Source organism: Catharus ustulatus, chromosome 8, assembly GCF_009819885.2.
Source record: "Catharus ustulatus isolate bCatUst1 chromosome 8, bCatUst1.pri.v2, whole genome shotgun sequence".
NCBI classification, from domain to species: Eukaryota; Metazoa; Chordata; class Aves; order Passeriformes; family Turdidae; genus Catharus; species Catharus ustulatus.
Genome location: NC_046228.1, coordinates 20251027 through 20275705, shown reverse-complemented (window position 1 = coordinate 20275705; position 24679 = coordinate 20251027). Strand labels below are relative to the sequence as shown.

The following is a 24679-nucleotide window of genomic DNA, read 5'->3' as shown; positions in this document are numbered from 1 at the left end:
TGGGCACGGTCCTGTTTAACATCTGTATTGACGAGCTGGATGTGCAGATTGAGTCCACCACTAGCAAATTTGCAGATGACACCAAGTTTCAGGGGAAGTGTTGGTCGTCTGAAGGGTAGGAGAACTATGCAGAGGGATGTGGACAGACTGGATAGATGGACTAAACTCAGTGATACAAGGTTTAACTAGAATAAGTGCCAGGTCTTGCACTTTGTCCATGACCCCATGCATCACTACAGGCTGGAGACAGAGTGGCTGGACAGCAGCCAAGGAAAAAGGGACCTGGGGGTTCTGGTCAAAGCCACCTGAGCAGGAGCCAGCAGTGTGCCCATGTGGCCAAGAAGGCCAATGGCATCCAGGCCTGTATCAGGGATAGTGTGACCAGAAAGACTAGGATGTGTCTCACACCATACTTTGCACTGGTGAGCCCCCACCTTGTGTGCTGTGTCCAGTTCAGGGCTCCTCACTTTAGGAAGGATGATGTGATGCTGGAGTGAAACCATAGAAAGGCAACAAGGCTGGTGAAGGGTCTGGAACACAAATCCTGTGAGGAGTGGCTGAGGGAGCTGGGGTTGTTTAGCCTGGAGAAAAGGGGGCTCAGGGGAGACCTCATCACTCTCTATGACTTCCTGAAAGGAGGCTGTAGGCAGATGGAGGTTGGTCTCTTCTCCCAGGCAACCAGTGACAGGACAAGAGGACCTTAAGCTGTGCCAGGGCAGGGTTAGGCTAGACATTAGGAAGAATTTCTTCACAGAAAAAGTGATTGGCATTGGAATGGGCTACCCAGGTGGTAAAGTCACCATCCCTGGAGGTCTTTAGAAAGACTGGATGTGGCATTCAGTGCTCTGGTCTAGTTAGCAAGGTGATGCTAGGTCACCTTGGTTAGACTTGATGATCTCAAAGGTCTTTTCCAACCTAGCTGATTCTGTGATTTTGTGTAATTGCACTACTGTAAGTTTAGAGCAATACTATTTAGAGGGAAGGTACTGGATGCACTATAATGAGGATTAGAAGCTTGTATGGGATCTATAGCTAAGAGATGTATTTGAAGATTGAAATTCTTGTGTTGGCAAGTAAAAACAGAAAGGAGAAGTAAAACTGTGTTAGTATTGTTATTTCAGTGTTACACTATAAACAGGTGTAAAGCAATTGACTGAAGAAGGTACTCTTAACTGTACTTGTTGGGAATTCAATCTTTTGAGCCTATATGTACTCCAGTTAATGCTGTTAATATTATAATAAGTTATCTTAATTACTTTGGAAAAAGTTCTCTTGGTTTTCCAGATGGTACCCTGGATATGATGTGAACTTCCCCAATGAGTATTGCCTTCCATGAACTGATAAGAATCTGTTTATTAAAGGTTTTAAAGCCTCTCTTTTTATATTCATGTTCTGCTTTGGCCTTGTTTATTCATGACTGAATGCCTCTGATTATTTTAGCTGTTATGTGTTCAGTATTTGATGCTTTGCTTCGTAGAACTGGAATAAACTGGCTGTGCTATAAGATGTTCAGTGTGTACTTAAGACAATGACCACTTAGCTGTCTCATTTCCTTAGCAATGTTTTAAAAATTAATCATAGAGAACAGTGTAGGCCAAGAAAAATACAGTTGAAATAGATTTTTCTTCATGGTGTTTTGCTTGGACTCAGTATTTTGATAACTTGGTGCAGAATGCAGAACAACCAGAATGACTTGTTTGTGTCACTGAAATTTGGATGAGCAGCAATAGAGCAATTCTTAAATATGCAAGGTTAAATTTGTTGAGCCTGTTTCTTGGCGAGATTGCAGTAAACAGATGTTTAATACCAGTGGCAGAATTGCACATGCTTCCCTTGGGATTGGAGGGGTGGCCACTCATTTGATAAACCCCAGGCAGAGGCAAAGGTATAGACTTCCAAGCAACTGAAGCAATGGTCTTTATGTCAGGGAGATTACCAGGTTGCTGGTTTATTTCTGAAATAATATATTGATATGTTTTGTTTTGGCTTGGTTTTTGGGTTTTTTTCTGTCAGGCAATCAATCAGTCTTAACTGAGTAGCTGTGAATGAATGAGTCATGGGATCAAATAAACTTGAAGATGAGTATTTAGACTGTTGTTGTAGTTTGTTTGAATACTTAGTAATACAGCAGGGAAGGACTGGGGGAGTTCTGATCTTACCTGCTATGGATTTGACTGGGTTTTGGGGACAGACAGCATGTCATGTGCGTGCAGGCTGCTTACAGTCTGAGCACTATGCATTTAAACCCTGCATGGGGGAGATGCCTGGGAGGGAGGACTCTGAAGCTCACTGAGGCTGGATTGCCTGTGTTCAAATTAAGACAAATCCTTACCAAGGTTACCTAGTCACTGCACAGACCTTTGCCAGGCCATGTTTCTCAACAGTTATGCCTCAGCTGGGTAAATACACCCTTTGGACGAGGACCAGATTTGACAACTGAAATAATGTTTGTCATGCTTTTGGGCTCAAGCACAAACCAAAGCCCTAAAACATGCATCTGAGATGTCACCAGTCAGTCTTGTTTCCTAAATGCATGGGGTTTATGTTCTGTGCTGTTGTAGCTCTTCAAGTATCCTCTGTATTTCCTTTGTTCCATGTAGATTTTTTGTTACCTTCTTGGACCTTTTTTCTTATTGCTTAGTCTTTTATACATCAGGCTGAAGAGAATATTCAATTTTGCCACTCTGATGTGGTGCCATTTCCATCATTAATTACACAAACTCTTTGCATAAGATTTTCAATTATTTGTGTTGTGATAGTGTCTTGAACTTGTCTGAAGGTCTGCATGGATTTTCATAAGTGCAAAACTGTGTGTTGCCAAAAAGAAACACCTTAGACCTAATTAAGCCTATCTTGCTTTTCATGTAGAATGAATATGAAATTAATATATATATGTATATATATGGTATAGTTCCATTGGTTTTGAAAGCAGATTACAGTGCATCTGAGAGTCAGAGAAGGCATAAGGCCTTCAGTATTCAGTATTGCAGCTGGAGATGGGGAGACCATATGCAGTGTGCTCTCCCTGCATGACACAAAAGATTTCATTTGGCTGGGGCTGCCTCAAGCTGTCACAGGTGTTCTTCTTTAATTTACAATAGCTCCATTAAAATATAAATGACTGCATTTATTACATCAGCTCTTTTTCCTTCTTTGGAATACCCCATCTTAAGTTACATTACACATAACAAATGTTCTTGCTCCCTTGAGAATTAGTTTAATTACTGGTGTAGGTGGTTAAAAGATCTATTGCGTCTGAGATGTTAATTTTATCATGCTTTAATTAAGAGGTCAAGTGTGAAAGGCTGCAGAATACCTCCCACTTAACGATGCTGAATAGAATGGTGGAGGTAGAAGGCACTGATATGATGAGGCTTTTACTGTCTGTAGGAGTATCAGCTTTCCCCTGTGCATCTCATTACAATGAAGTGGGCATCTGGAAATACATGCCAATTTCTGTTTGCTCATTGTGTTTTCTGCCATTAAAGGCATTTTGCATCCAGAGTCTTTGAAGCTCCAAAACAGCTTGTCTCTTCTTTCAAAGATGATGGTCAGTCCTCCATCACTCACCACCAATTTCCATAGCAAATGTCAGAACTGTGTTCTCTTGTCCAGTGTGTTTGAAGAATGGGACTGTAAGTATTCTGTGCTCTGGCACAAGAGGGCATGTGGGACGTGTTCACCAGAGGACCTCAGTGCTGCTGTCTTTGAAATGCAATCGTTTCTTGCTTATGTTTAATTGTGAGCATGGACAGAATCCTTTTGGCATTTGGTTTGGAAGTCTTGTTTCTAACTAACTCCAAAAACAAGGAAATGGACTTGGAAAGCACTCAGGGAAAAAGTAGGCAGGCAGAAGGGAGTGTCTCATAACAAGATTGGAGAGAACTAGACAGTAGGAATTTCTGCCAGTAGGGCATCTGGGACATTTTCCACTGTGCTTGTTATGTTTGCCCTAGCAGCTGGAGCAGCAATGGCATGGATAAGAGCAGGTGTTCACTGCCTAATGTTTGAAGATTTTGTTGAGACTGACTGCACTTTCAGAAAGACTGAGTGACCAAGTGAAGCAGTATTGTTGCTCTCTGAGCAGCTTCAAATATGACAGTTAGTAATTTTTATTTACCCCTTTTTCATTGCTTACTGTCTATGTGAATTGCTGATTCATTGAGATGTTCTGTGATGTGTGATATGGAAACTATCTGTTCAGAAAATTTCTTCTTTGATTTTTTGCTACTGTTTTTTCTGTGGTGGTCTCTCTTCTTGCTTTTAAAGGATAATAACAGTTCAGCTATGCCACTGACTTCTCTGCATCCCTGGAGAAAGATTGGTGTAATACTGGAAAAACACAGAGTTAAATATTAACGTCCACTACTGAATGTTCCCACTGAAAAAATCAGGAACATTTCCAAGCAGTGAAAGCAGACTTTCCTTTCCTGTAGTCAAGTTTTGCTACTTAACTTTTAAAACTACAGCTTGCCTGGTAATTGTAGATAGTTAAAAATTTTAAATTTGGAATCCTCTGTTTCTTAAGTGCTCTCACCTAGGCTGATTCTTGCTTCCAGGTGATAGGGGAAGAATCTCATGCAGTGAATTAGTGCTGAAATATATAGTAAGTTTTTTCAAGGTAAGAGACGGAGTTTTTTTTTTTTTCTTCCCTCTGTACTTTGTCTTGCAAACAGAAGTTCCATTCTTGCTCTTTCGGTCAGAAATGCCATTTTAATAGCAGCTGTGATTTGAGATTGATGACACAGTAACTCCTTAAGGCAGAAAGCATACTCAGAATTGGTGTTCCTCTTAGGTTATGAACACACGTAGCTGCCCCAGTTTGTACTAGCTGAGGACCTAATCAGCTAAGGCCACAAATGCAGCATTTCCTCCTGCTGACTTGAAATGTCACCACCAGTCTCTGCCGAGATAAAAAATGTGCACAAAGGAAATAGTTTTAAGGAAGAGGAGGATTCTTTCACTTTTAAGAGTTTCAAGTGTTTAGAACACATATTTATTCTGTCTTGATGGTTGTGTCAGGTATCAAGACTTCTGCTTCAGGGCACTGGGAATCCCTGCTCAAAGTGTTCTCAAGGTGTTAAAGCTCTAATCTTTTTAGAGAGCTCAGGTATCAGCTGTGGTAAAGCAGGAGCAGTAGAGCCCAGAAAGGGCTAGATTGATTAATGTAATGTCTAGGGTGGTATTGCTGAAGCTTCTTTCTGTATATGTAAAAACTATGCTTGCTGATATTGACTTAATCCTTTAGAAATAAATCATGCTTTTTGTTTTAAGTCTGATTCACTTCCATTTACGCAATAGCATCCCAAAGCAAGAGTGGTCTTGGCATTTGCATGAGGCACATGCTTCTGCCCACAAACAGCCAGTCAATAAAATAAGCCATGCAAGGCATGAATTGCTTAGAGATGGAAGAGACCTATTAGGCTATCTAGTCCTCCTGCATGCCAGTGAGGAATTGCTTCAACTGGATTTGCTTTAAAGGACAGATGAATAGCTGAGTAAAACACAGGATCCCATTTTCTGTATGATATGGCTTTTATGTTTCTGGTTTTACATGTGTGGCTAGCTTTGAACCTCATAAGCAGCAATATTCCAGTGAATTTTTTTCCAGGCTTTTTTATTTAAAGTGTAACAGTGGTCTGAATAGAAATTGTTCTGATTGAACAGATGTGCAGTTTTGCTTTGTGGAGTGATTTTTACCTCATCAAAGGAGAACAGGAAGAAAGGCAAAAATCTGTGAGTATGGCTATCTATGAGAGCGTGTGTGCATGCATGTATTTGACAGAGCAAGAGGTCGGTCTGTGTTAGATCAATTGGGAGAATAAATTTACTACTCTGCCTGCCCTTAGGAGGGTATTTTACAAAGGCAACCCATTGGGAGGAGAACAAAGGCCTCACTGCGTTGTGGCTGTGTGTGACACACTGGTAATGCTAAAGCCAGCTCCCATTTCCTATTAAAGTAGTGTCTCGCATGTTCATGAAGCACAGGCAGCGATGCAGCGTGATTCAGCTCATTGGGAGCTGATGCATCTAGTTCTGACAGAGACAGAAGATCTCTGTGGTCAAAAAGGTAGAAAAACATGTTGGTGCTGCTGTTCTAAGGAGCTTCATCTGGTGATTGGACAGAGAATTGCAGGCACTTTTGTTTCATTGCTTTAATTTTTTGCATTATATTCCCCTTTTGTCTTTTATTGTTTTCTTACCAGTATTTGAATAGAAAAGGAGCTCTGTGGTAAATTATGTCCACACCCCACTTCTTTCCAGACCTGACATGTTTATATATACAAAGAATTATGGTGGAGTTAAAGAGGACCAAAGAAGCTCAGGAATTCTTTCGTAAAGCTTGCCACATTTTTAATAAATGGGCATATAGCAGAGGGAGTGAAATCTGTTGCTCAATACCATAATAGGCAGTGCAATGCTTTTGCCTCTCTCTGTCATCCTTAACAGACAAATTTATTTTTGGTAATGAGACATTTATCTCTTTTGTATCTATTAAAAGCCAGTTCTAGTGTTGAAAATCAGTTGGAAATAACATGAAGACGTTTAATGGTAAAATGTATTTATTTTGGATGCTTGTCACAGCTCCATCAAATTCTGGGGATCCTTTTCACTTTGTTTTGGTGTATTTTTGCCTTGCTACAACGTGCGTTTCCAGATGATTTAGCTGTTTTTCTGAGAGCATTATATAGTAGTGTGACTAGACTGTGTAAAGAAGCTTAAAGATGTTACTTTCAGGACAATAATTAACATATTTATTAACAATTTAAAATAATTGTTTTCTAACACTTTTCTGTGTGGAACTCCTTTAAGAGTTTTTGTTAGCCACAGGTCCCTCCCTATCTGACTTAAATCTATTGAAAACACACTTACTTTTCTTCATGGTCACCTTGAAGCAGTCCACAAAAAAATGCATGAGTTGGTGGGACTCCTCTGGTGCTGTAGAGAAAGAGTCCACATAGAAGTAATTGTGGTAAAATAGTGCTATTAGTCAGAAAATATGGGATCTGCATGTATTTCTGGTCCTGACACAATGAAGTTAAGAAAGTATTTTCACAATTGTGGATTGAGTACTTAATGTCATACTTATGCAGGTCAACAAGCACTTTGCTTAACCTGTCTGTAGAGAAGCTTGTGTGGGTGCTAGATGAATGCAGTGTGGCTTCTGTAGGCATTTTTTCGAATCCTGTGGGATTTATTAGATGCCTTTCAATGGGTTTTCAAACTGTTGTATAGCATTCTGCAGGTGGAATGTAATTTTCCTAGCGAACTATGAAGTACTTGACAACTTGTGTAAAAAACAACTCCCTCCTTTTATGTTTGTAAGTATAATTCCTTTAAAGAAGCTTCTGGTGCCTTTATGCACCTCCATCTTGTTGGCTGTGAAAGAGGGGGAATGGCCAGCGTATCAGAAAGGCTTACTGATGTGAAGTGACCCTGAAGCTTATTCCAGGAAGTTTATTTTCAGAAAGTGTTGATTATTCATACTTTGAGAACCCTTTAAAGTATTTATGATTCATACCAGACACTCCTTTCAGTCTTAATTGACACCCATCTCATTAAGGTGACAAAAGACTAAATACATTGATGCAAGGAATGTTTTGACTTTTTAGCTGATAAAGTGCTAATTATAAGAACTGCAACCTGTCTAGTAACAGAACTACAGATAACAAACATTGGAAGGTTGCTATTCCAGAGGAGTTACGTCAGCTAGCTCCATGGATGAAACATCTTTTCCGTGGAAGAAATTGCATCCTACATGGAAGAGATTCTCTTCTGTACTGTACAAATCCTACAATTGTCTTTACCTACCCATTTCCTTTCACTCTTCCGTTCTTGCACAGAAGTTATTCTCCTCATTTGGCTCCTGCTGTACTATAAACAATGCTATCCTTTCTTCCCCTTGTCGTCCTACACCCACTTTTGAACAACTATGGTTGTTAAGATTACAGTCCTCGCAAGGCTAGAGGGGGAGGAAAATGTGTCCCTTCATCTTCAGCTTCCTTTAGGGATCTTCTATTGTTCTTTGCATTACATAAGTAATTTTTCCAAAGGCATGTTCATGTTTGTTTTAATACCTCTCAACAACAATTCTACTGCTGTGCTCCTTTATGCTTTCTCTAGCCTTTTGTTTAAAAAGGCAATGAAAGTAAGCGATTAAGTTGGGGAAAATTATTTATTCTCATTGTATACTGTGAGTAGAACCTTCAGTACCTTGCACAGGGACTGCTTTGTGATGAAAAGGTACAAAATGGCAGAGGCAGTGACACTGCTCTGTTCCATCTCCTTCCTCCCTTCTCCCCAGCACTCAGGTTTTATAGACATGGATCCTGACTCTGATGTGTCTTGTACACTGCAGAACCAGGCATGTGTCTTTCACAGGCAGTGTGTGGAAAATGACAGCTATCACATTATTTCAAGTGGTACAGCAGTCATTCTTTGATGTGCCAAACTACTTTTTGCAGGCAAGAATTGGCCCTGTGTTAGACTCTTGTGAGTAGAAGGATGGAAATGCATGCTCTTCGTTTTCTTATTAGTGTGTGATTCTGCATAGTGTGTTTGTGTGCTTGGGGGGTTTATTTGGTTTTGTTGGTTTCTTTTAGACGTGTTTCATGTGTGGCAGTATGTTTGGAGTTCAGGTCCATAAAGTTCTAGTGATTATTCCAGGGTTCTCACCATGTCTTATCCAGCTTTGTCAGATACATTCTGTTTGCCAGGTGTTCTACCTGGTTTATGCTTGAATACTTAACAGATATTGTCTGTGCTTAACAGAAGTATAATCTGGGAGGTTGAAGAGTGCACAAGGGAGAAGTGAAAAGCTCACAGTGAACAGTAATTAGGAGGTACAGTAAAGAATGATTTGATAGTTATGAATGAGGTTTTTTCATGAGGGAAAGTTGCCCAGAATATCTCCTCCTACCTCCAGCAACTTCCAGTACTGTATCATCTTTAGGGATGGTATTTAGGATATGTATTTTTTGCTACTTCAACTTGGATATTCAAACGTTTCACATTTCTAAGCAGTTTAGAAAATTTGCTTGAGCTCCATTTTGCATATTCCTTAATTTAAAAGTTGATAATTTGGATACTGTACTCTCATCTTGCTCAAGCTGCTTGGAAGCTGCATGGTTGCCACCTAACCAAAAAGCTATTGCACTTGCCAGAAAGGAAATCTCTGCATATTTTGCCCTCACCAGATCCTTTTACAGGGAACGAGTGGCATCCTGGATAGTGTTTCTTCAAGCTGTAAATCAGTTTAAAAGCAGAATTTCATTTTGCTGTTGCTGCCTTTCTGGCTGTTTGGAATGTAGTTGCAATGTGTGTCTGATCCTCAGGGATATCCGTAGGAAGCATGTGGTACTGATTGAACTTAATGGGACTTTCAAAGAATTTCTCCTTCATTGCAGACCGATGGAAAGAACAGTCCGTTGCCACTCTGAATTAACATTAAATAAGAATGGTTTGTGTCAGAGTTACTTATCTAATGGCAACACCTACTATTGCTGCTATTCATAATAATGTTTACTCAAGTATACTTAGGCTTTTGGCTGTTTTGTGGTGCATGAAAGATCCATGATTTTCCTTGAGCAATTCCTGCTGGATTTGGTATATGTGTCTCACTGTTCTTGGCCTTTGACTCTATATTCTAGCAAAAGCCACCCAGGACTTTATTTTTTGAAGAAGTCTGAATTTTGTTTTCTCTTTTTTTTGTTTCTATTTCCAGAGCTATTTATTCGTGAGGCTGAGGGTAGGGCATGACTTGAGTTTAAAAGCTTTTGTGCAGGTAAACAATCTGTTTGTCACATTATAGGCAACCTGTAGTCAGCGTTTGCCGCTCAGAAATTAATATGGGGTGGGGATGAAACTGTATTTTCTGTATCAGCACTGGCATCAGAGCATAAGATAGACATTGGATAGGTCTGATCTAGAGTAAGTATAGGACAGAAATGGAAAATACCATGGGTAGTGTGCCTCTCTTTTTTTATTAGAGTTTCTTTACAGGGAGGCCAGCATGTCAATTTGGGTGGAACAGGGTTACTCTTCCCACTTTACTGACAGTAAGTGAGAAATTAAGAACTGAATGACACAGAAAGACAGAGAGCCGGGCTAGGCATGCAAGTAAAATGTGTGCTGGTGAACGGGGCTTTAGGGTGTCAGTGGTACCATCTGATAGCTGATTTCTATGCCTAGTGCTGTTGTGGCATGGCTGTGGTTACACTATCCAGAGTGGTGGGGTTTATCTATTGACTCGAGGAAAACCAGGGTCAGAAACTGAGGACATAGAGTGAAGAGCAATGAGGTGTTCCTAGCCCCAGTCCTTATTTCTGGGTGCCAGGAAGCAGTGAGGCATGTTGCTTTCTGAGAGGGAGGAAAGTTGAAGAGCATTTTACTCCCTGTAGCAACATTGTGACAGGGAGGGAAAAATTCTTCACTGTCTGACTTACCAGTAAGAAAACATCAACACATGCATAACACATGCATAAGTCTTGTGACTGAAAAAAGGACCAGTAGGTCAGAAAATACTAGAATCTTAGAATGGTTTGGTTGGAAGGGTCCTTAAAGATCACCTAGTTCTGAGCCCCACGCCACGGGCAGGGAGACCCTCCACTGGAGCAGTGGCACACCCACTGTGTCTGTACATACATGTATCCACAGGCTGGGTCCTTGGCAAGTGCCTAAGTGGGCACCCACCTAAATACTAAAGGCCAAAGTTCTGAGGCAGATTTCTTTGTATATGAGAACTTTAGTACCAGTCCTACCTCTCAAGTAACTTTGAATTTAACACAATATAGTAAAAGTAATATTAGAACATACATATACATCAGTCAAGCTGTCCTTTTTTGTGGCAAGCTAGGAGAATTTAGCTATTTGCAGATTTCTGTGGTATTTTTAGAAAGTTTAAAACACTCTTGAAAAAATTCAAATATAATGAGTAGAAGTTACTCTGCAGAAGTTGCATGCAGAGTGCTTTCATATTTGTCTCTATTTTAACCTGTTATGGAATCTAATACCTTCTTGACACCAAGTGAGTCTGTGTAAGATGTATTAGATCAAAACATATTCCTGTCTCCAAATGCTAACAGCAGCACATTCAGTTCTCTGGATTTCAGCAGCTAAAGTAGGTGTTGCAGAACTTTGGCACTGCTTCTCTTTACAGAATGATAAACACAAATGATGTTGCCTTTGGTTTCATATAGACATAGAGGATCTTGTCTTATAAAAGCTGATTCATAGACAAATGGTAACTCTTAGCTTTAAAAGACAACGAGGCTAGTTGAACTGATGGACTAGAAATAATTGGCAAATTTTCTCACTTAGCTCAGGGTGGTGGTGTCTTTTATTTTAAACTTAGCATTTTATTGTTTTCTTTTTTTTCTAACAGCTGCATTAGATTATTGTATTCTATAACACTTGCTGGTGTTTTTCCTTTTTCCAGGAGTTCAGAACATATCAGAACATACCTGTAGAGCTGCAGCGTCTCTTCCTCCGAGCTCAGCCAAAGGTATGTAAACATACGTTACGCACTGTTATTCTCCTCTGTGTTCATCTAAGTTGCACTATGGAAATTTCCAGAAAAGTAACATTCAAATCCCTTGGCAGATGACTGCTTCCTTGATTTTTGAATGCAGTGTTTGAAACACAATTCAAAGGTCTTCTCCAGAGAGTTGCATTGAATCAGAGCTAAGCTTGAGAGTTCTGGTTAATGCATACAACAGTGATCATCCTGCTTGTACACTGTTGCAAGTGGTGTTCAAGTTTAGGCTCCCTGATAAAAGATGATAGGTGTTTCAGAGGCTGAAGAACAGGAACAGAGCTATTTAATAGCAGGTGGACACTGTTTTCAAAGTGTTGTTAATTAATGATTCCCCACATAATCCTCTAACTCCTGAGCAAAAAACGTGGCATAAGGGAGGCACTGTCTCCTTCCCTTGCCAAGTCTGGGAGTCTTCCTCGCTCTCTGCAAGAATGTCTGGGTTTCTAGTTGGGCACTGAATCAAGACTGTACTGTTCCTCCTCAGCAGCTTGGTACCTGAAGGAGTTTTACCAGGAGAACTGACTGACATAGAGAAAGTGGTTTCAGCAAATGTGTAAAGTTTCCTAAAAATAGGATAATATGGTAAATAAGAACCCGATGTTCAACGGTTCAAAGCTGTCTTTGCTGTCTACTTGGTTGTATAACTTGGAAGAATTGAAATAGCTTTTGTGGTGATAATTATTAACATATGACTGTAGAGTTAAGAGTAAAGAATAGTTTTTCTATAAATGTCACTGTAAAAGCCCATAATACAGCATAATATTTTTTTAACAAATGTAAAGAACCATGTAGCCTATATATATATATATCTAAATGCAAAATACTAATTTCTAATGAACTCTACATGTCAGCTTGACAGAGCCTGCCTAGTAACAGAAAGCAATGTATGATGAGGAACAGTGGGACTCTTTTTTGGGTTTAGTCATATTTTTGGGTTTTTTTCTTCCTTTTGAACAGAGGGTGGGAAATGGTTCCTTTGAACTATTGTACCACATAAGCTTTGACTGCAATTTTTACTCCTCTCTGTATCTTCTAAGTAGACACCACCCTCTTGTAGCTGGAGCTGGTGGTGGCCTGGGTTCTCTGTGAGCCGTAGGCAGGGAAGGTGCTGGTTCTCTCTTTCAGTGCTACAGGAAATGTGAACATTTTCTAGCTCTGCATTTGCAATGCCGGATATTCCCTGACCCTGTGTGAACTCACCAATGCTTTTCTGCCTCCATAGACCCCTCTTTTCAGTGTGGAAGAAAGAACTGAGAATGAGTCGGAATTAATTTCCACGAAGTTTTCCCAAGTAATTCTCAGCCACCCATGGGTTTTCCTGGAAGACTGGTACACAATAGGCCTTTGTCTCCAAATGGATTTATTTATTATTTTTTAATCTGAATGCCTAGCTTGACCCCAATTTTAAAGGGCTTCTTAGTCCCCAAGGCTTACCAGTCCATCCTTGAAACAAACCTTTAGAAGACATGACTTTTCTGTGAATACACAAGGCATCATGATTCGATTCATACCAGAATGAATGCAAATTACTCAAATCATATCTGAATCCAAATTGGTTGCTTTTTAAAGGAACCAGAGACAAAGCAAAACATCTATGAAAGCAGTTTTATGGTTTCTACAGAAACACATTGTTGTGAATTAGATCTGGATTCCTTGACAAAACTAATTCATGGGTGGAGGGCACACTTTCAGCAACAGGTTCAGAGTTCCTACAAGCTCTGAATTGATCATGTAAGGTTAATTGCTCAGTTTCCTATTCTTTTGATTATTTGGGTACTTGAAACTGTGTTCTTTAGAGGCAATATAAAACAACAAACAGATCTCCATTTTCTCCTATTTGTTTCCAATTAGTTTGCATCAAGCACAAAGGCATTGTAGCACTTCCCCAGCTCATGATGCAACAGTTAATATAATTTGAAAATAATGTTCCTCAAACAATGAGGGCTTCACCAAAAGATTTAAACTGTCCTGTGAAAATCCTCTCACATGTGAGCTCTGATATTTGATGAGCTGGAAAGTTCATGAAAACTAATACACCTTGAGGAGAAATGTTCGTGATACCAGTTACAGCAGGTAGAGAGCTGGGGACAGGTTTTGGTGGAAGTGTTGAACATTTGCAGTTGGGTGGGAATTTCTGTAAAGAGTTCAGCTTTCAGTCATATAGGGGCAGATTTTCTAAAGTGTTTCTGTTCTGATCTTTCTGAAAGTCTCTGTCCCTAACTCATTTACAACAAGCAGCCCTTCTCCTCCCTGCCCCTTCCTTTAGATCTGTAACAATTTCCACTTGATGAATCTTTCATACCTTTCCTCCCAGGCAGATTGTAATTTACACCAAATCTGAGCTCTGAAAATTGTGTTGGTTACAGGTAAATAGATGTTGGCTAGTACTGAAATTTTGCCATGCATACTCTTGAGCATGAAAGAAAAAGTAGTTATTAGCTCATCTGTTCTACAGCCTTGCTGATGTAGCTGTGGCCCTGCAATGTATTTTTGTACTGCTTAGTCCAGTCTCCTTTTAAAGACTGAAGTGGTGGCATATGTTTTATGCCACAGAAGAAACTGTATGAAGTCCAACAGATTTCACTGCTACAGGAGTTTTTCCTAATAGAGTTGTCTTTTGCTTGAACTTGCTCCTACCAAATTTAGCTGTTTTTCTTTCCTAATGCACACTGCCACTTGGGAGAACCTTCTCAATTCCTCTCCTGGTCAAATTCTCTTTCAAGGCTAAGACACAAAGATTACTATTATTGAAGCTATGTTAAAATTAACAGGAAAGAGAACCTGATCCTAGGATGCAGTGTTGGAAGTGGATGGCTGGATGGGCACCACCTAGCACTCCTCATTTCAGAGCCCCTACAAACATACCACAACAGTGATTCTTTATATCCTTGGATTTTATGGCAACAGGACATGAATTGTTAAAATTATGGGATAAGACTTGTCATCACCAGTCTCACCATTAGGAACAACCTGATACAGAAACAACTAACCCCAAAGTTTTCCTTTCACACAAATTGTGGAAATTTGATGTGGTTTGTTTGTCTCCCTGAGTTCTAGCATGAGACTCAATGACAGGTAGGCCTGACCCTCCTGCTGTCCTTGTTGCATTTTCTCCATTAGCATTACTGCTCATTGGCCCTGAGGCCAAGACATCATTCATTCCCTGCTTGCTTGAGCAGTTGCTGCTTGTGTTGTGTGCTTGTGCTGATGAATCACTCAGCTCCTGTTTGGTGCCTGAAATAAAAACTATGCATCTGATCTGCCACTGGGGTTTCTGTTTCACAAATAGTTCCACACAGGACATGATACAGTCAAGCCCACAGGAAAATCATGCCATAAGCAGCGTGAAAAAAGGACAAGATCATTCTATACTCTTCAGCCAACCTTAGGGAGAAAGTGAAGATATGGAAGATGTGGAAGATTTGTTTAAAATGTTGTGACCTTGGGAGTCTGGAGATAGATAACTTAGAGGAGATAAGGTACAGTGGCTGTAGCTGAATGCAACCTCACATCCATAGTGCTAAGCTTTCAAACTTTATCCTGTTTCAAACCTGGAAAGGGTGGCTAAGGCCATTTCCGGTACTAGGATGGTTCATTAGACTACTTCAGCTGTTGGATCCTTTAGCTTTGAAAATGCAGTGTCACCAAAAAACTACATTTTGTTTTATTCCAGAAGCTTCTGACAGTCAGCAAGGATTCTATCCAAACAGTCCACTGTGTATTAGCACACAGCTTGTTCCAGCAAATGCATTAGTACCTATTAAACATTTACACAGCAACATAAAGTTAGACAAGGATACACAAACATAAATAAGACCTGTTCTTTGCACTGTAGAGTCACCAGTCTCAGTCCTGCCTAGATAATAACATAGAGAACAGCTGCTTAAAGAAGGAAGGGTGAGAAATGTTTGAAGGAAAAGTGATTTCTGAGAAGGTGGTGACTGGAGAAGGGGATTTGCAGATCTAGGAACTAACAAATCAGAAGGTGTAAAAAGAGTGAAAATGGGAAATGAAGCGAGATAATGAGTTTAGGAGGTAGTAAAGAATGGAAAAGAAGTTGTTAAATATGAGATAAGCCTGAATATGAAATGGCCAGGAATGGATAGGAGAATTTTCTCTTGCCTCTTTCTAACATTCAAGTGATGTGTTCAGTATACAGATCTGATAGTGTCTTGCAGGTATTGAGGATGGGACAGAATGGAATAAAATCTTTGTCTTTAAAAGCAGTACATATAGTTTCTTTGGTCTGTCCTGATCCAAATGCAATTGTTCTTTATTACCTTTTGGTCTTTGGAGCTCTCTGCTTTTTTTTCCTTCTCTGTGCTCCACCTGGGAAGCTTCTTTTATTGTTTGGTGCTTCCAGAACTGATTTTCTTTTCCTTAGGTTAATATTGAATTACTGAGAATTTTCACAGACTTTTCTTTTTATTTTTAACAGCAGTATGAAGGAATTGAAAATCAAAGAGGGATACAGATTTTTTTATCTGGTGCTTGCAATGTGTTCTGTATGGAAGCTGCAGGAAACAGTGCATCATGAGCTTCTAGCCAAATGGAGTCTCAATAAATCCCTAAGTCTAGTGATCTGTATAGGAAGAGAGAAATAGTGATGTTATAACATGAGCAGGCACGGAGTAGAGTTGTCTAGGACACTAGATAGCCCAAAAATAGCCCCAAACCAAAACCAAAAAAATCCCAAGAAGCCCCAAAAACCTGACAAGTAACAAAAATACACCCTCAAAATCCTTGATGTTCTTTTTGCTCTTTAAAACCAAAACTGTCCAGGTGGAAGTGTACATGAAGCCATGAGATAGTTGGTGCTGAGAAAGAACTGCCATCACTTGCAGCTTTCCTCCTTGCAGTCTATTGGCAGTATTGGGAGCAGCAGGACTCCCCAGCAATTTTGACACAGACAGGTTCATCATTAAAATGCATACAATCTTGACCACCTTGCTGGGAAGCTTTTCACCCATTAAAACGATTTAGTCCAAGTTCTTAGCAGTTCATAGAAAAATTTCATGTCAGTGCTACAAAATTAGGCAGGTTTCTGCCAATTTTAGTTGATGATACCTTGAAGTTTCATCTGAGATCTGGGCATAATGAAAGACTCTGAGTATACAACCTTAAAAATATGTAGCATTAATGTAAACTTTTGCTTTTTTATGAAATATCAGAAAGTGAAGTGACACAGCTCAAGTCCTGGAGTCGTTCAGAAAATGAAATGCAGGACTTTGCCTAGGGCTTTTCAGTGCCTACGCACCCATTTTGTTCCTGCAATAAATTTGCATGTGGCATTTGGAAAGCAAAATTTTTCTTCACCCAGTGCTATACTTAATATTCTCAGACTATTACACTTCTTTTTGCTCTCCCTCACCCCCACAGTAATTTTTAATATACAGATATCAGAGGAGTACTAAACATTTGGCTGAATGCAACAGAGCTTTTATTGGAGCCCTTGTGGTATGTGGGAAATCACATGCTGGAGAACTGCTTCCACAGAGACAGCAAATTCAGGAGTAATGCTGTCAGAAAAGGAATGTCCTGCCACCAGATTTTGTTCTCTGACAAGGCTGCCAGTGAAGGGAGTGGCTGGTCACACTGTCTGCCCTGTCCCCTCTCACCAGCTCAAGGCCATTAGAGACAGACACGTGCCTGGGCTGCAGGGCACGCAGAAACAGCACAGCCACCGGCTACTCCCTGCTCGTGACTGAGACCAGAGCCAGGACTTTAAAGAATGAAACCCTATGGACAAGTATTTTGTGGACTGTCTGTGGTTTAGGCAAGATCTGCAGTTTCTAGTTTCAGGTCTGTAGGTGCTTGGGATCTGCTAATCTCTCTCTTGGCGGCTTTGGCACTGTGCGCTTGGACGCTCACCCGCTCCTTGTGGCAGGGCTGGCCCACCAGCTATGGATGTATCCTTTGGTACGCTGATGACTGTGTTCAGGACTTGGCCTAAAGTCAGTAGGCTCAGAGAAACATAACATAACATATAACATAACAATGCACAGGAGGGGATGGAAACGCTGCACCCATCCCTTCCCTGCAAAACCATCTCTACATATGAGTGACTGGAAGTTGCACTACCTTAAAATGGATGTTACAGTACTGGTCCAGCTGAAGTTTATGGGTTTAGGTCTGATCTATAGTTAACTTGAGTTTGTGAAACAGGCTTGAATTGGGCTGATATCAAAACCAATTTTTGAGAGATGAAGCAGAGTGGTGGTAATTTGTATAAATGTCTACTGCCTCTGCAGGCACTGGTGCCAAGGAAAGACAGATGGAGAGTGGGAAATGTCACAGAGAAGGGGGATGGGACCTGTGAAGTACCTATAAACTTAAGATCTGTACCTGTAAATAAGCCTTCAGTGGCAGCTAATAAACAGGATGACTAGAAGGAAAAGTGCCAAGTGATACAGATATTAATCGTGCTTAACAAAATATTTCCAAGAAATAAAATTTAATCCAGAAAGAAAGCTAAAAACATCAGCCAAAGCTGATCGTCTGAAGGTGAAATGGAAACTAAAGGCAGTGCCAAGGTTAAGGCTTATATTTGTCTCCTGCTCTCCTGCCCATGTATTATCTTGGAGGAAAAAGCAGACTTGTTTTTTGCCTGTCCCAGAATCAAGCTGGACAAGTTGATTAAGGGATACTTTAGGATTGGATCTGAAGGATCAAGGAGATAGATTGTTACTTGCCTTGGAAGAGATGGGGGTGGGGAAAAAAATAGAGGGTGAAACACGTGGAAAACATCTGGTCCGAGGAGGCACTTTGGAGTTAGCTTAGGCAGGAGGGAAGGAGGAGCAGCTGTGCAGTGTGCAGGGACCACCAGGGCTGCAGCGATAAACAGGAGAGAAAAGGAGGCAGAGCTAGGATGAGGCTTCCGCTAAATCAAAGACATAGACAGAGGGAGGACCCAGACTGCAACTTTGTGACTAAGAGGTCTAGACTGAAAGTGTAAATTTGGAGTGTCTGTAGGTACTGCCCTGCCCTTGAGTTTGACTCATCCCAGGGAAAGGAACAGGGTGCTTTCTTTGGATTTGTGCTGAAAGCAGGGTAGGTGGTAAACATACAGAACCTTTTATCAGAAATGGTGTGTCCTTCGTGGAAGGGGAGATATCACCCTGTAATTAGGAGGAAAATCACCTGCCTGGAGAACATTAAACCAGCCATAGAGGAATGGTGCTAGCTTAGGGCTTCCAGACCTTCCTCTCTTCCTTGGGAGTCAATTCAGATCTTTATTTGCTGTTCTTTAGAAGGGCCAGATGCATTGCTCTGGAAAAACAAGCTTACTTGTTCCCAAATACCTGGTTTCTTGAACCTGAGTTGTTCTCTTGCCTTTTACTTTGTTGCACTGAACTGTAAAAGATCTTTTAAGTTGTTCTGTCGATCTGTGGTTTCAGACTGGTGTAAACTGATCCAAGTCCTGGCTGCTACTGAAAGAATATGGCCCTCTCCCAACTTCACCCTTACTTTGTGTTAGCTCTAGTGTTGATGTGACATGATCAAGTGAGAATGAATCAGATGAAAACTTACCCAGCAAAGAAAAAATGGTGCCTCGCAGACATGGAGGAGCTACTGTGTGCGTTTGTCAAACAGGAGGAATACCCAGCTGCAGCTTTCCCAGAATTGCTGATTGGTTTTTTGTATGTGACCCTGAGGCTTCTGGTACTGATAAAACCTTTTGCATTATGCAAATCAGTGATCTGATAATATGTGACATCTCCCAGGTCCTATTTTTCTGGAAAGTACATTTTTCCCCCACATACATTGCTGAAATTACACTGTCCTTGTTTCTCTTGTTGTCTGACTTCATATCCTTTACATGGTACTCATGGGAGACAACCCAAAGCTCATTGAAAGCAGTAATATGATACATGTTACTGATAGCAGACTTTGGATCAGAAATAAATCCATTCATTATGCCTCAAGGTTGTACTGTTTATACTCCACAGCTCAGTTTCTATATCCCATGGTGTATCATTAAAGACAAGTTAAAATAAAATTCATCCTATGCAGCCCATTGCCTCTATTACCCTTGAATTTATTGGTAGTTCTTCCTATACTTAGAGGACTCCTAGAATTGATCTAATCCCTGTTTTCCTTTTTTTGGATTAAAGCATCTGAAAGTGCTTGTACAATAACTATACTCAATTCCAGGACAGCTCATTCCATGGTTATGCTACACCGCCATTATCATAATGAGACACAAGAAATTGCAATTGTGGGATTGCTTCCTTGCAAGTTGAAAAGAACTGTCCACAGATGGGCAGAGTTATTATACCGGATTTTGGTTGGACTAATGTCTTTTTCCAGCCTAGGTGGGCTGGAGAAAGAAAACCAGCTAAACTTTCCGTGAACCACATTAAAAGAAAGTTTTGCTTCCCTGGTGAGAAAAGCCACTCCCAAAGCAGAGTGCTTTCAGGGGTGGGTGGGGAAGGGAGTGGGAAGGGAGAGGCTTCACAATCCAGTGAACAGATTGAGGCTGTTGAGCTTCTGCTCAGCATCTAAGATGCTTGATCACATTGCCTCAGCCAACCAGTTTTCCAAGTTAGGTCAATCTCAGTTTGGTTCCATAAAGCGTGTGCAGTTTTTTTAATGGAATCTGAGAATTGTGAACCTTCTTTGCTCAGGGAAGGTATTAAATATCCCATGGAACTTCACATTAAGCCTTGCAGTTTGTGGAGACCTCAGTCAAAATGAACCTTATCTTCCATGGTCATGTAGAATGTGGGCACAGACAACTTGCTGCTCTCTGTTGAGAAAGTGCTTATTTCTTTAAAAGAGAGCACTGCAGAGGAACGTGTTAGTACCTGTTAGGCTGAAAGTGAGAATTGAGAGATTGTACAAATGTATTGCACTTAGGATCTAGGGTTGTGTCTGATTTCTGAGGACCATTGGCTAGCCTGCAGATGCTAGGGCAGTAGTCCTTCACCACTTTTTAGGGATGTATAGTGAGAAACAAGTCAGGACAGATGTTGTTCACCCACAGTTTTCAGTGATCTTTTTCTCTGTGGAAAGCTGTTTTTCAAGGCAGACTGTAGAAATGGCTTGGAAAAGTGAAATGTGGCAGAATTTTGGGAAGATCCCATAAACACCTTGATTGTGTCATAGAAACATTGGTCTAAAGCCAAAGTTAATAAATGTTATGTATTTTAAGTTAATAATTACTGGTATTAATAAAACCATTGTGAATTTTCCAGAGACAACAGCATCACTAGTAGTACAGTGCATACCATTCCAGAACCAAAAGTCTAAGGTTGTTGTTTTAGGGCATTTGGCCATCTAGTCCATTTGTAGTGCAACTGCCCTCTCCCTCTCTGTTTGAATAATTGTGAATGTTTCCAGAAGGAAACAATTGGTGATGTAAACTGTGCAACAAAATGTGGCAAAAGAAGATCTTCTGTTTTAATGTCAGGAATAACTGCAATATGTTTCCATAATGAGACAGAAAGTTTTTACTTCTCAGCTTTGAAATCCCTTCCTTTCCTTGCAAAATTGTTCTCCTTCTGTTTCCTCCTCCTTGATCTAAATACCTTTATTCTCCTTTCCTTTTCATCTCTTTGCTCTACCCAATGGAAAACAGGGTAAAGAGAAAACAGAATTGGGAGAAATTCACTAGTATCCCAAACTTGATTTATTACTTTTAAAAATACATATTTTTTAAATGAGACAAGATGAAAACACTGAGGAGCTGCACAGAAAATCTTGTTGGATTGCAATTCCTGCAAAAATTTGTTATGCTGTTTCAGCTCCTAACACAGGTGTAACTCTCATCAACTGGCCTGCTGGAAGGTTATCCATTTGCACCTTCGAACATGACAGCAACTTTCCTGATCTGTAAAAACACTTGTGTTTGAAGGCTTTGTGCTAAGGTGCTTGTTCAGAGGAAAATGGCATTTATTGAATGACCATTTTCTTCTCTAACACCTTAGGGACTTCCTATCCAACTATTGGATTGTCAGAAGTCTGCTTATTTTAGGGGATTTTAATAAAGTCGCTTTATGGAGAGGAATGCCTGTGAATACAGAAGCATCCCAGAATATGTCCCATTGGTATTGATCTCTCATTCATCTACTGAACAGAATGTATGATTGCCTCTTGGCTGTTGTTCTGATAACCAGCATTCCACTGAGTTGCACCTACTGCACTTAACTCCATCAGTCATTTCCTTAATGTCTTCTTATATAAGAGTGTAGTTGCAGCTAAAGGAAGATAATAAGATTTGCTCTAAGCCCCTCTGGATTCCTCTTGATTTCCATGCAACTTTTAATTAAAAGAGGGGAAGAAGGAGTGAGGAAGAGAGATCTCATCAGTTTCTGTCAAGTTGTGAAATAGGGTGGGTAAGACTGCATCTAAGAAATTATAATTGTCCCAAAGTTACTTCTAATTCTGTTGGTTCTCTAGCAGTAGGTACATAAGGGAGTGAAAAGGAGAAAGGATGGACCTGTCAGGAACAGGAGATTCAGACTCAAAGCTTGCTTCCACAAATGGATCAAAGATCAGGACTTGAAGATTATTGATTAAGGTCTGTGCAGGAGGAAAGAGAACATCTGTTGTTCTATCATCCTCTACCCTGCCAGGGAGGGGATGGCACTTACCCTTCAGGTTGGGTGAAGTGAGAGGGGATAGGAGTAAGAAGTGAACCCTTCTTTACATTTGTGTCTCTACCATTTTTCAGCCTGTTAGCACTGGAACACTCAGATTTTTTCCAAAAGGATGTTTCAACATAGTGTGAAGCCTTACACAGGAAATGTGCATTTTCCCAGGTAGACCAAAAAGTTTGTAATTAGTTTCTGGTGACCACACATCTTGTACAAGCATAAAGGTCTTGACCAGTCCAGGTTTTGGAAAACAGCTTTCTCTTTGTGAAACTCTTCTGCAGCTTAAAGGATGTATCAGTGAGCAGAACTTTTTTTAACATGAAGACAAATCCTGACCAAGCGAACAGGATCAGACATTAACCTGGATTACTTAGACAAGAAGTAACTGAAAATGGGCAGTGTCTGTATTTTACAATGTGGACAGAAAGCAGTAAATATTTATCTGTCCTTTCCTTCCCTTTGAAATAAACACTTAAGACTCTGCTGTCATTCAGATAATCTGTTTCTATACTAACCCCTTTCTTTAAGGGAGACATCTATTTCCTATTACAACCATATAGAGGCCTTGAACTAAAATATTTTGCATGCCTTTGCAGGCCTCCAGGAAACATTAAACACATTGAGACAGACAAAGAGCTATGAAGCCCCTGTTTAAAATTAGGAGCAGAGAAGGGAAACAGGGTTTTTGTCTGCTTTTCTCAGACCTGATATGAAAAGAATCTCAAGTCAATTTACTTATTTTGCATAAAAGTGTCTTATTTCTCAGTATTAATTTAGACAAGCTGTTGTACTAGCAAAACCAGTGGGCAGTTACCCCTTTACCACACAATGGTCACCCTGAGAGTATTTTTTAAATATGAGGTTTTTTTTAAAAAAGCAAACAATGAAACAACAACCTTGATTGCACTATTGATTTGCTAGTTGCTGTTCTAAGAACAGCCAGCTTACACCAAAAAATGCTATTTGATGATATAGAAAAGGCACATATGTATTTAAAATAGGTTTGCCGCAGTAAGATTTCACTGTCAGGATGCATTGGTTTTTGCAACTGTAGGAAAAGATACAGCAGAAAATAGGAGTAATAGCTGCTGAAATCATTGTGGGAATAACTGCCCGTGAAAGTTGATACTGGAGTAGGTATACTGGAGTTAACATGGAGCAATCACAAGTGCAGAGGTTTGAAAGGGTGCTGCTCTTTAGAAGTGCAAAGTCACTTCAGGATGACTTCTGAATTATGGTTGCCAGTCAAAATTTCCAAAAAGTTGTGCTACCCTGGGCCTTCATGTACATAGTTAATTCCCTATCTGTGTAATGGACCTAATAATACAGACAATTTATCATTAAGGAGCATTGTGAAAACTATATAAATGGGAGTATGAGAATGGGCACATTTGTGGCTCAAAGATCCTTCTAATGTAGACTGCTGCTCTGGCCAGTGGTCAGTGTCACTGATGTAGGGGAAGGATTAATGTAGAAGGCAAATTCAAATTGTTACCACACCTGAGATATCCACACCTTCCAGTAACTTGTGGTTGATAGCTTCCCAAGCCAAAAGTTCTAGGATTAGAACTGTTCTTTCATTCATTTGAATTTAATTTTTTGAGTTTGCTCACAGAATGGACTTCCACAAGATCATGGGCAACAAGCTCTGCAATCCTATGAATGATGTGAAAAATAGCTTCCTTTTGTTTGTTTTAAAACTTCTGCCTAAATATTGAGTTCAGTGCCCCTTAGTTCTTGTTACCAGAAGGAGTGGGCTGCCTTTCCCAGATTAGCATTTTTGGTGCATTTCATGATTTAATAGAACATGCTCATCTCCCCTCTGCCAGCTCTTTCTCATACTGAAGAATCCTTGTTTATCCAGGGTTTCTCAGTCAAACCCTTGAGGAGCTTTCATTGTTCTTACCCCCTTCCTCTGTTCTTTATCTAGTTTTAACTTTGAGGTGCTAATCTGTAAGAGATATGCTATCAATTTTAAATGTTGCTATCAGTGAGCTCGTATTTGTTATTTGCTTGGGACTTCTTGGTGGGAAGTCATTTGAGATTAATATTACATTGTGTGAATACAAGTGTACACGTGTACTTGTACTAGAGCTTGCACTGTGGAGAGGGAGATCTGTTAGGGATCTGTTTTCCCCTAGTGAGATGGAATGATTTTGAAAACGGAGAGCTGACTTTCCACTGTTATTTTTATTATTAAGTGGAGCTAGAGTCACTTTCTTAAAGAGCAATGCCAGAGGAAGAGTGAAGTTCAAAAGAAAAAATATTTTTCTTGCTGATACTCCAGAATGAAATGAGTTTACACCTAAGAAAGTTAACAAAAACTTGCTTGGACCTCCTCTTCCTTTATACAGCAGCTGTTTCCACTCTGTATTTTAATGAGTGGGCTGAACTAAAGTCTTTGGGGAAGGGCTTTCCCCTCCCTCCCCCCTGTCCGGTGTCCTTATGTAAAAGGCTGTGCTACAGTATCACACTCTGTACTTCTGTTGAATGAGTAAATGCCTATAGCTAGACTGTCCAAAGGAAAGGCTACATCATGTTCTCA

The 24679-nt window shown here is 40.2% G+C and overlaps 1 protein-coding gene across 1 annotated transcript in view; it reads left to right on the top strand.

The window, feature by feature from the left end:
- The first annotated feature begins 11451 nt into the window (after window positions 1-11451).
- The window catches only part of SORBS1 (sorbin and SH3 domain containing 1), a 121530-nt gene continuing 108302 nt past the window's right edge, over window positions 11452-24679 (top strand). The window contains exon 1 of the mRNA XM_042779499.1: window positions 11452-11503. The gene's annotated coding sequence lies outside the window, so the exon portion shown is untranslated. The remainder of the gene's footprint in view (window positions 11504-24679) is intronic.